Source organism: Somniosus microcephalus, chromosome 16, assembly GCF_052327205.1.
Source record: "Somniosus microcephalus isolate GS21.2 chromosome 16, FLI_Smic_1.0, whole genome shotgun sequence".
NCBI lineage: Eukaryota > Metazoa > Chordata > Chondrichthyes > Squaliformes > Somniosidae > Somniosus > Somniosus microcephalus.
The window spans coordinates 29,666,194-29,679,460 of NC_141002.1; positions in this window are offsets into that span (position 1 = coordinate 29,666,194).

Genomic DNA, 13,267 nt, shown 5'->3' on the forward strand with positions numbered 1-13,267 from the left:
CTGAGAAAACAGTGCAACCTAGTGGAAACTCCAGGCCGGGGAACACAATGTCGAAGTTGTCAGATGATACAAAACTTGGCAACGTAGTAAATAGTGAGCAGAATAGTAGCAGACTTCAGGAGGACACAGACAGACTGGTGAAATGGGCAGACACAGGGCAGATGCAAGTTAATGTGGGTAAGTGTGATGTGATGCACTTTGGGAGAAACAACATGGAGAGGCAGAATAATCTAAAGGGTACTATTCTGAGGGGGGTGCAAGAGCAGTGGGATGTGGGGGTGCACATTCGCAAATCCTTGAAGGTGGCAGGGCAAGTTGATAAGGCAGTTAAGAAAGTGTATGGAATACTTGACTTTGTAAATAGGGACATTGAATACAAAAACAAGGAAGTCATGTTAAACCTTTACTAATCACTGGTTAGGCCTCATCTGGAGTATTGGGCACAATTCTGGGCACCACACTTACAGAAAGATATCAAGGCTTCAGAGAGGGTACAGTGGAGGTTTACCAGGATGATACCAGGAATGAGTGACTGGTTATGTGGAAAGATTGGAGAAGCTGGGATTGTTCTCCTTAGAGCAGCAAAAGTTAAGGGGAGATTTGATAGAGGTGTTCAAAATTTGAAAGATTTTGATAGGGCAAGTAGGGAGAAACTGTTTCCTCTGACAAGTGGGTCAGTAACCAAAGGTCATAGATTTAAAATAATTGGCAAAAGAGATGAAGATACATTTTTTCACACAGAGGGTTGTCATGATCTAGAATGCATTACCTGAATGGGTAGTGGAATCAGATTCCATAGGAACTTTCAAAAGGTAATTGAACATTTATTTGAAGAGGACTAATTTGCAGGGTTGTGGGGGAAAAAGCTGGGGTGTGGGATTAAATTGGACAGCTCTTTCAAAGAGCAGGCACAGGCACGATGGGCCAAATAGCCCCTTCTGTGCTGTCAGATTCTATGATTCTAAAGCAGGATAGCATAGATGGATGTGTTCCATAGGACAGCACAGCTGGATGTGTTCCTTAGAACAGCACAGCTGGATACGTTGCATTGGACAGCACAGCTGGATGTGTTACAACAATCGAGGTACCATAGGAACAGAAGTCGACCATTAAGCCCCTGCTCCGTCATTCAGTTAGATCATGGCTGATCTTCATAGAAACATAGAAACATAGAAGATAGGAGCAGGAGTAGGCCATTCGGCCCCTCGAGCCTGCTCCGCCATTCAATGAGATCATGGCTGATCATCCAAATTCAGTACCCTGTCCCTGCCTTCTCCCCATATCCCTTGATCCCTTTAGCCTTAAGAAATATATCTAACTCCTTCTTGAATATATTTAATGAATTGGCCTCCACTGCCTTCCGTGGCAGAGAATTCCACAGGTTCACCACTCTCTGGGTGAAGAAATTCCTCCTCATCTCAGTCCTAAATGACTTACCCCTTATCCTTAGACTATGACCCCTAGTTCTGGACTCCCCGGCCATCGGGAACATCCTTCCTGCATCTAGTCTGTCCAGGCCTGACAGAATTTTATAGGTTTCGATGAGATCCCCTCTCAATCTTCTGAACTCCAGTGAGTACAAGACCAATTGACCCAATCTCTCCTCATACGTCATTCCTGCCATCCCAGGTATCAGCCTGGTGAATCTTCGCTGCACTCCCTCCATGGCAAGAACATCCTTCCTCAGATAAGGCGACCAAAACTGCACACAATACTCAAGGTGCGGTCTCACCAAGGCCCTGTACAACTGCAGCAAGACATCCTTGTTCCTGTACTCGAACCCTCTTGCTACGAAGGCCAACATACCATTTGCCTTCTTAACCACCTGCTGCACCTGCATGCTTACCTTCAGCGACTGGTGCACAAGAACACCCAGGTCTCTTTGCACTTCCCCTTCTCCCAATCTATTTCCATTCAAATAATAATCTGCCTTCCTGTTTTTGCCACCAAAGTGGATAACCTCACATTAATCCACATTATGGTGCATTTGCCATGTTTCTGCCCAATCACCCAACCTGTCCAAATCGTACTGGAGTTTCACGACATCCTCCTCACAGCATACCCTCCCACCCAGCTTTGTGTCGTCTGCAAATTTGGAGATAATACATCCAATTCCCTCGTCCAGATCATTAATATATATTGTGAACAGCTGGGGTCCTAGGACCAATCCTTGCGGTACCCCACTAGTCACTGCCTGCCACACGGAAAACGACCCGTTTATTCCAACTCTTTGCTTTCTATCTGCCAACCATTTCTCTATCCAAGTCAATACCTTGCCCCCAATTCCATGTGCCTTAATTTTACAAGCTAATCTCTTATGCGGGACCTTATCAAAAGCCTTCTGAAAGTCCAAATACACCACATCCACTGGTTCTCCCTTATCTATTTTACCAGTTACATCCTCAAAAAATTCCAGTAGATTAGTCAAGCACGATTTACCTTTTGTAAATCCATGTTGACTTTATCCGATCCTGTCACTGCTTTCCAAGTGCTCTGCGAATGGACTCTAGCATTTTCCCCACTACCGATGTCAGGCTTACCGGTCTATAATTCCCCGCTTTTTCTCTGCCACCTTTTTTGAAGAGTGGGGTAACATTAGCTACCCTCCAATCCATGGGTACTGTTCCAGAGTCTATCGAGTTCTGGAAGATGACCAGCAATGCATCTACTATCTCCAGGGCCACTTCACCCCACTTCACCTCAACTCCATTTACCCACCTTTGCTCTATATCCCTTGATACTGTTACCGAACAAAAATCAATTGATCTCAGTCTTTAAAGTTTCAATTCACCCAGCATCCATAGCCTTTTGGGTGGTGGTTGGGGGAGGGGGTGGGGAGAGGGCGCAATGAGTTCCAGATTTCCATTACCCTTTGTGTGAAGAAGTGCTTCTTAATTTCAGGGCAAGTGCAGGAGAGTGGGACTAATTGGATAGCTCTTTCAAAGAGCTGGCACAGACAGGATGGGCTGAATGGCCTCCTTCTGTGCTGTATGATTCTATGATTTCACTTCTGAATGGTTTGGCTCTAATTTTAATCTTTGTTTTTGATTCCCCCACCTAAGGAAATAGTTTCTCCTTATCTACCCTATCGAATCCTCGAACAGATCATCACTCAGCCTTCTAAACTCAATGGCACACTGTCCAGCCTGTGTTGCTTAAATCACATTGAGCACATTGCAGGGCTGACTCTTCTTGTGGCTCTCTGAGCTGGGTTACGCCTGGCAGTAACCGGTCAGCTCGGACAGGAGAACGGGAGGGAAAATACAAGAACTAAACGTGCCAACTCTGGGTTTTGTGTTGTGTCAGCTGTTTGTAGCCTAGTATCCCACAGCATAATACCAAGGCTGGCCACTCTGAGTCAGTGGGCAACCATATGGACCAGGAAAGCCCCAGCTTTAATTCCCATTCTGTGCTGAGTTAACTGCTCTCAGCCAGCATGGTGGTACAACTGTGAAACGGAAGCGGACAAGTAGTGCCAAGTGGAAGCGGACAGTTAGGAAAATCGCCCAGAACTCCTGCTCTTTATTGCTATCTCGGAGCCCTTGCTGAACACGTACTTGTGTGCACATCAGCTAGAGACGGGACTGGGCTCAACTGTAACGTCTTTCAGTTGAATAGTTTGCCAGGACTCTTTTTAATCAAGGATCACGTGTAAGTAATAACCACACAAGTGAGGTTTCAGAGGTCAATTACCACCAATGGAACTGTACGCCAGCAAGACAGCCACTGTCTTCGGGAGAGCAGTGGAAGGGAGAAAAGTAAAGCCTTAGAGACAGCAGAGAGATTGAGCTGGGCCAAAGCAAGATTCAAGAAGTAAGTGAGAAAGGTACTTTGGCAAATGCCATTTTCATAAAAATATTATATGTATAATATGTGTGTATGTAAGAATGAATGATGGAAAACATAAGAATATATGCAAATTTACCAAGTTAGCTTCAAAAGTTTGAAACCCAAACACCCCAAGTTCAAAGTGGGTTGCAGACAACTCAAGTCTCCTATGGTGCATTTGCATTAAAATGATAACATTAGTGGGAGTAATTTTCACCATCACCACAGAGCAGATCGCCCGCCCTTTAGGCAACCTGCCTGATTTTTCTTTCCATTGACATCGGGCGGGCGGGTTCTATAACAGGTGGGCAATCTGCTCTGCCAGTTTACCGCTCAAGCGGTGAAGACAGAAGTTAACCCCCACCCACGTGAAGCAGTTTCGGCTTTGCATGACGATGCTAAGCTTCTGTAGTGTAAATCACGTGTGAAAGCCTGAACTCGCACTGGATTCAAGCTACATTTACATTACAACTGCAACGTCTGTGTGCACTGATGCTGCTGCTGTAGTGCCAATAGACAGAAGCTCTGACAGTCCCCTGAGAACCCTAACATCATAGTAGGGGTACTCTTTGGGTATCATTTCATCCAGTCTTTAGAAATAGAAAGAAGAAACAAGATGCATGTGCAAAGCTCTCTCCTGGTTGTGAACATTCAATTTGGATCCAGGCAGTACAAACAACGAAAGAAATTGCATTTATATAGCGCCCTTCACAACCTCCGGATGTCTCTTTTCGAAGTGTAGCGTTTTACAGCAAACGAGGTACTTTTTGAATTGCAGTCACAGTTGTAATGTAGGAAACACAGCAGCCAATTTTCACACAGCAAGCTCCCACAAACAGCAATGAGGCAATGACCAGATAACCTGTTTTAGGTGTTGGTTGAGGGATAAATATTGGCCAGGTCACTGAGGAGAAGTCCCCTGCTCCTCTTCAAAATAGTGCCATGGGATCTTTTACGCCCACCTGGGAGAGCAGACGGGATCTCGGTTTAACAGCTCATCCGGAAGATGGCACTTCCGACAGTGCAGCACTCCCTCAGCACTCGCACTGGAGTGTCAGCCTAGATTATCTGCTCAAGCCCCTGGAATGGGAATTGAACCCACAACCTTCTGACTCAAGGGTAAGAGTGCTACTTCTGAGCCACAGCTGACGCCTAATCTGAATTCTTAAAACAAACATCAATCTGTCAGTCAAAATGATGGATGTGTTTATTGGACATAGATGAAGTGTATCTTGGTTTCAGTCCTTTAGTTGGTCTTGTTTATTAATCTCTGTGCGGCTCCTTGACACTGACTTGAAAGCTTAGGGGTCTAAAGGGTACTTTATCTCTGACAATACCAGTATGAATATTTTTTTACATTCGCTGCTGTGAACATGTTGGTTATTCCACAGTTATCAACTTTTCTTGATATAAAGTGTAATTTCAGTTATTTTCCCTAGAGGGGGATGAGGGGCTCTGACAAATGTTCCCCCTCTGCTTTTGTTCAATTTGCTTCACGCATTAAAGAGCGTAACATTCAAGTGTAAGAACCTGAGGATGAATCAATTAAAAACGGCAATGATGCTTACGATCCCCTACAGACCTGAGATCATGCAGTGCTACCAAATTTAGTTCTTTGTTGTCAAATATTCAGCTATAAAAATAATCCCATGATTCTCAACAATATTCCCTATGTAAATGCGAAAAAAGCACAATTTAAATTTCATATAGAGTCAAAAGCTCTGCATCAAAGAAACAGATACAGCAGCAAAACTGCCAGCAGTAGCTCATGTTAAGAACATTAATTCCTCTCCGTACACCAGAAAAATGGGCCAAAAAAAAATAATTTGTTGTTTGAAAAAAAAAATTCCATAAGATCCACTTGTTGAGTATAGTGCCATGGAGATACAATGCACATACCGTGAAGTTGAGTCTGATTTAATTGCAGAGCCAAGCACAATCGTTGTCTAATCATTCTTTCTCTTTCCTAGTGCACGAGAGCCATCACTCGAAGGGTATGAGTGAACCTGTGCTTAATGTCTCCAGTCCCTGTGGAGCAGTAATCAGCAGAGTGCTCAGTTATGCAGCCCAAACAGCAGTGCACAAGTCAGATGGTGTCTTGTTAGACTGCGCAGTGCCCTGGTTAGATCGTACTTGGAGCAGCAGCGCATTTTGTGGTCACTGAGACACAAAGGAGACGAGATATTCAAGCCGTGGAGGTAGTGCAAGGAGCCACAGGACTGGTCTCTTGCTTTAGATAGAGGACAAATGTAAGAAGTCACACAACACCAGGTTATAGTCCAACAGCTTTATTTGAAATCACAAGCTTTCGGAGCGCTGCTCCTTCTTCAGGTGAAGTGGAGAAATGCATAAAGACACAGCTTATATAGTCAGAGAATCATGTCAGATGTTTACAGGTAACCTTTCCAACTGCCATTTATCACACCTCAGCAGAGAGATAATCACAGCAATCAAAGGGGTGAATGGTGTCCAAACAGGTCAGTCAGGGAAACATTACATCAAAGAACAATGAGGTGGGGTCACAAGGGGTCAAATATTGCAGATGCCGGGGTCTGTATGAAAAACAAAAAAACAGACAAAAAACATTTTTTTTGGCTGGAAATCACAGCAGGTCCGGCCGCATCTGTGTAGAGAGAACAAGCCAATGTCGACTCGAGTCTGGATGACCCTGCATCAGGTGGGGTTACATGTAGCGTGACATGAACCCAAGATCTCGGTTGAGGCCGTCCTCATGGTTGCGGAACTTGGCTATCAGTTTCTGCTCGACGATTTTGCGTTGTCGTGTGTCTCGAAGGCCACCTTGGAGAATGCTTACCCGAAGATCGGAGGCTGAATGTCCTTGACTGCTGAAGTGTTCCCCGACTGGGAGGGAACACTCCTGCCTGGTGATTGTTGCGCGGTGTCCGTTCATCCGTTGTCGCAGTGTCTGCATGGTCTCGCCGATGTACCATGCTCCGGGGCATCCTTTCCTGCAACGTATGAGGTAGACAACGTTGGCCGAGTCACATGAGTATGTACCATGTACCTGGTGGGTGGTGCCCTCATGTGTGATGATGGTATCTGTGTTGATGATCTGGCATGTCTTGCAGAGGTTGCTGTGGCAGGGTTGTGTGGTGTCGTGGTCGCTGTTCTCCTGAAAGCTGGGTAATTTGCTGCGAACGATGGTCTGTTTGAGGTTAGGCGGCTGTTTGAAAGCGAGTAGTGGAGGCGTGGGGATGGCCTTAGCGAGGTGTTCGTCATCATCGATGACATGTTGAAGGCTGCGAAGAACATGGCGTAGTTTCTCCGCTCCGGGGAAGTACTGGACGACGAAGGGTACTCTGTTGGTTGTGTCCCGTGTTTGTCTTCTGAGGAGGTCTATGCGATTTTTCGCTGTGGCCCGTCGGAACTGTCGATCGACGAGTCGAGCGTCATATCCCGTTCTTACAAGGGCGTCTTTCAGTGTCTGTAGGTGTCCATCGCGTTCCTCCTCGTCTGAGCAGATCCTGTGTATTCGCAGGGCTTGTCCATAGGGGATGGCTTCTTTAACGTGGTTAGGGTGGAAGCTGGAGAAGTGAAGCATCGTGAGGTTGTCCGTGGGCTTGCGGTAGAGTGAAGTGCTGAGGTGTCCGTCTTTGATGGAGATTCGTGTGTCCAGGAATGAGACTGATTCTGAGGAGTAGTCCATGGTGAGTTTGATGGTGGGATGGAACTTGTTGATGTTATCGTGTAGTCTTTTCAGTGATTCTTCGCCGTGGGTCCATAGGAAGAAAATGTCGTCGATGTATCTGGTGTATAGCGTTGGTTGGAGATCCTGTGCAGCGAAGAAGTCTTGCTCAAACTTGTGCATGAAGATGTTTGCGTATTGGGGTGCGAATTTGGTCCCCATGGCTGTTCCGTGTGTTTGGGTAAAGAACTGGTTGTCGAAGGTGAAGACATTGTGGTCAAGGATGAAGCGGATGAGTTGTAGGATGGCGTCTGGAGATTGGCTGTTGTTGGTGTTGAGTACTGAGGCTGTCGCAGCGATGCCGTCATCGTGGGGGATACTGGTGTAGAGTGCCGAGACGTCCATCGTGGCGAGGAGTGTTCCTGGTTCAACTGGTCCGTGGGTGCTGAGCTTCTGTAAGAAGTCTGTAGTGTCGCGACAGAAGCTGGGGGTTCCATGTACGATGGGTTTCAGGATGCCCTCGACATATCCAGAGAGGTTCTCACACAGGGTTCCGCTGCCTGATGCGATAGGACGTCCAGGTGTGTTGGCTTTGTGTATCTTTGGGAGGCAGTAGAAGTCTGCCACACGGGGAGTACGTGGGATGAGAGCATGTAGGATGCTTTGAAGGTCTGGATCGAAGGTTTTGATCAGTCTGTTGAGTTGACGGGTGTGTTCTTTGGTCGGATCTGCGGGTAACTGTCTGTAGTGTTCCTGGTTGTCCAGTTGTTGGTATACTTCTTTGCAATAGTCCGTTCTGTTCGCAGCAAATTACCCAGCTTTCAGGAGAACAGCGACCACGACACCACACAACCCTGCCACAGCAACCTCTGCAAGACATGCCAGATCATCAACACAGATACCATCATCACACGTGAGGACACCACCCACCAGGTACATGGTACATACTCACGTGACTCGGCCAACGTTGTCTACCTCATACGTTGCAGGAAAGGATGCCCCGGAGCATGGTACATCGGCGAGACCATGCAGACACTGCGACAACGGATGAACGGACACCGCGCAACAATCACCAGGCAGGAGTGTTCCCTCCCAGTCGGGGAACACTTCAGCAGTCAAGGACATTCAGCCTCCGATCTTCAGGTAAGCATTCTCCAAGGTGGCCTTCGAGACACACGACAACGCAAAATCGTCGAGCAGAAACTGATAGCCAAGTTCCGCAACCATGAGGACGGCCTCAACCGAGATCTTGGGTTCATGTCACGCTACATGTAACCCCACCTGATGCAGGGTCATCCAGACTCGAGTCGACATTGGCTTGTTCTCTCTACACAGATGCGGCCGGACCTGCTGTGATTTCCAGCCAAAAAAAATGTTTTTTGTCTTTTTTTGTTTTTCATACAGACCCCGGCATCTGCAATATTTGACCCCTTGTGACCCCACCTCATTGTTCTTTGATGTAATGTTTCCCTGACTGACCTGTTTGGACACCATTCACCCCTTTGATTGCTGTGATTATCTCTCTGCCGAGGTGTGATAAATGGCAGTTGGAAAGGTTACCTGTAAACATCTGACATGATTCTCTGACTATATAAGCTGTGTCTTTATGCATTTCTCCACTTCACCTGAAGAAGGAGCAGCGCTCCGAAAGCTTGTGATTTCAAATAAAGCTGTTGGACTATAACCTGGTGTTGTGTGACTTCTTACATTTGTCCACCCCAGTCCAACTCCGGCATCTCCACACCTTAGATAGAGGACTGAGTGATGAGGAAAGACTGGCAAAGCCAGCACTCAGAAAATAGGAAATAAAAACAGAAAATGCTGGAAATACTCAGCAGGTCAGGCAGCATCTGTGGAGAGAGAAACAGAGTTAACGTTTCAGGTCGACGACCCTTCGTCAGAACTGGAAAAAGCTGGAGATCGAACAGGTTTTTAAGCAAGTGTAGGGGCAGGGAAAGGGGGGAGGGGAGGAAAGAACAAAAGGGAAGGTCTGTGATAGGATGGAAGGCAGGAGAGATTAAGAGACAAAAGGGATGATGGTGCAAGGCAAAAGGAGATGGTAATGGGACAAGTTAAGAAACAAAAGATGGCTCTAGATGAAGTGTAAATGGCGATGGCAGAATGAAAGACAACTGCCATGTGAGAGAGACGAAAAAAAAGGATTGGGGCAGAGGTTATGGTCTGAAATTGTTGAACTCGATGTTAAGTCCAGAAGGCTGTAAAGTGCCTAATCGAAAGATGAGGTGCTGTTCATCGAGCTTACATTGAGCTTCATTGGAACAGTGTAAGAGGCCGACGATGGTGAGGTCTGAGTGGGAGTGGAGCGGAGAATTAAAGTGACAGGCGACTGGAAGCTCTGAACTGAGGTGTTCCACAAAGCGATCACCCAATCTGCGTTTGGTCTCCCCAGTGTAGAGGAGACCGCATCGTGAGCAGCGACTACAGTATACTAAATTGCAAGAAGTACAAGTAAATCACTGTTTCACCTGGAAGGAGTGTTTGGGGCCCTGGACAGTGGGAAGGGTGGAGGTAAAAGGGCATGTGTTGCATCTCCTGCGCTTGCACGGGAAGGTGCCGGGCGAAGGGGACGGGGTGTTAGGGGTGATAGAGGAGTGGACCAGGGTGTTGCGGAGGAAGCGGTCCCCTTGGAATGCTGAAAGGGTAGGTGAGGGGAAGATGTGTTTGGTGGTGGGATCACGCTGGAGGTGGGGCCAAAAATGGCGGAGGATGATCCGTTGAATGTGGAGGCTGGTGGGGTGAAAGGTGAGGACAAGCAGAACTCTATAGTGGTTCCGAGAGAGAGGGGAAGGGGTGAGAGCAGAAGTGCGGGAAATAGAACGGACACGGTTGAGGGCCATGACAACCACAGTAGAGGGGAATCTTCGGTTGAGGAAAAAGGAAGACATGTCGGAAGCACTAATATGGAAGGTGGCATTGTCAGGGCAGATGCGGCGGAGATGGAGAAACTGGGAGAATGGAGTAGAGTCCTTACAGGAAGCGGGGTGGGAGGAAGTGTAGTCCAGGTAGCTGTGGGAGTCAGTGGGCTTGTAGTGAATATTGGTCAATAACCTATCCCCAGAGATGGAGACAGAGAAGTCGAGGAAGAGAAGAGAAGAGTCGGAGATGGACCATGTGAAGGTGAGGGAAGGGTGGAAATTGGAAGCAAAGTGAATTAAATTTTCTAGTTCAGGGTGAGAGCAGGAAACAGCACCGATACAGTCATCAATGTATCGGAAAAAGAGGTGAGGGAGGGGACCCGAGTAGGACTGGAACAAAGAATGTTCCACATATCCCACGAAAAGGCAGGCATAGCTAGGACCCATGTGGGTTCCCATTGCAACACTTTTAATTTGGAGGAAGTGAGTGGAGTCAACGGAGAAGTTGTTCAATGTGAGAACAAGTTCAGCCAGGCAGAGGAGGATGGTGGTGGATGGGGATTGGTTGGGCCTCTGTTCAAGGAAGAAGCAGAGCGCCCTCAGGCCGTCCTGGTGGGGGATGGCGGTGTAGAGGGATTGGACGTCCATAGTGAAAAGGAGACGGTTGGGGCAAGGAAACTGGAAACTATTAAAGTGACGGAGGGCGTCGGAAGAGTTACGGATGTAGGTGGGAAGAGACTGGACAAGGGGAGAAAAAATAGAGTTGAGATAGGAAGAGATAAGTTCCGTGGGGCAAGAACAGGCTGAAACGATGGGTCTACCAGGGAAGTCCTGTTTGTGGATCTTGGGAAGGAGGTAGAAGCGGGCTGTACGGGGTTGAGGAACTAAAAGGTTGGGGGCCATGGAGGGAAGGTCTCCAGAGGAGATGAGGTCAGTGACGGTCTTGGAAACGGTGGCTTGATGTTCGGCAGTGGGGTCATGGTCCAGGTGGAGGTAGGAGGAGGTGTCGGAGAGTTGGCGTTCAGCCTCCACTAGGTAGAGGTCGGTTCGCCAAACAACAACGGCACCACCCTTGTCAGCAGGTTTAATGAAAATGTTGGGGTTGGATATGAGAGAATGGAGTGCTGCAAGCTCAGAGGGAGGTAGGTTGGAGTGAGTGAGGGGAGCAGAGAAATAGAGACGGCTGATGTCATGCTGGCAGTTTGCAATGAAAAGATCTAGAGAAGTTAAGAGGCCAGAGGAAGGGGTCCAGGTAGAATGAGAATTCTGAAAATGGGAGAAAGGGTCAGCTGTGCAGGGGGGAAGACTCCTGGCCAAAGAAGTGGGCACGGAGACGAAGGCGGCAGAAAAAGAGCTCAGCATCATGCCGAGCTCGAAATTAATTGAGATGGGGGCGTAAGGTGTTGAAGCTCAGGCCTTTGCTGAGGACTGATCGTTCTTTAAAGCTACATTCAGACTGAGACAATGAGAGCCAGTAGACCCATCCTGAGCTCATTACGTCAGGGTCACTGAATGAGGGAGAAAGTCAGAGAGGCAGCCTTCCCACTTCCTGGGAACACATGGGGGAAAAGGGTCAAAGAGGCACATGAGCTCTCAAACCAGTTAGGTCTGGATAGGAAGTCTGGCCTAGCAAGGGAAAACTCACTCATCTCAAGCCCAGAACTGGCCAGACCCAAAAGGCTGACCATGTGGCGGAGCCACTGAATGACTCTGGGCAACTGTATATAATTCCCTTTAACGATGTTCTAACACCAGCCTAAGCCGGTACCATTGTGTTAGACATTAATGTGTTTTGTATATAGTGTTTGTATGTACGGAGCATGGCCCCTTTAAGAGCGCGGAAAAACGCGGGCAAACGCGATGACGTCACGTCGCAAACCACGTGACTGCCGGGGCAGTCCTCATGGAATCTCCATCTTGTTAAGACCTGTTTTCGTGGTTCTCCTGTATCGATCTCAACAAACGGCTCAAACTCGTTTAGTCTTACATTAAAGACCTGTTTGTTTGATCTCTGAGTCGACCTCAGTTATTAGTTAGGAATTCGACGATTCCTACATTGGTGACCCCGTTTTTTGTGAACGTTTTTCGCAAAAAGAACACAACATGGAGGCCAACGCCATTTCGCTGAAGCTACCACAGTTCTGGGAGCAGCAAGCGACCTCGTGGTTCATTCAGGTCGAGGCCCAGTTCGCCCTGAGGGACATCATTGCGGATCAGACCAAATATCTCTATGTGGTCCCCGCACTCGACAGCTCTACCGCCTCGCGGATCATCAGCCTCCTCAAGAACCCTCCAACGGAGCGCAAGTATGAGACCCTCAAGGCACGGTTGCTGCAAGTTTTCGGGCTCACTAAATCGGAGCACACCCGTCGATTGCTCGCTATGCCCGGGCTCGGGGACTCCAAGCCTTCGGAGTTGATGAGCCAAATGCTCACACTCCTGGGCTCAGAACTGGAATGCTTCCTTTTCCGGGAAATATTCCTCAGCCAGCTATTGGAGCAGGTGCAAGCTGCCCTGGCCAGATCCGAGGTGGAAGACTGCGCGGCACTCGCGGCAGAGGCGGACAAAATTTGCGCGGTAACGCAGCAGTACTGCACCGTCACGAGGCACCCATCCTCCACAGATGCCGCCCCAGCTCATCAGCCTGCTGGGCTGTGTTTCTACCACGCGCAGTTCAGCGCGAAGGTGAGACGTTGCTGCCCTCCCTGCAGCTTTCCCCCCAAAAAAAACAACCGCGACTACTGAGGAACGGGTCTAACGGGTGCCCCGCGGCCGCCATGGCGATCGGCAATGTGGGCAAGTTGCTTTTCATCACCAATACGCTCTCTGGTCGTCGTTTTCTGTGCGACACCGGAGCGCAGTGCAGCATTTTACCCGCGTCCGCCCTCGATGTGCAGGCAGGGAATCACGGCCTCGC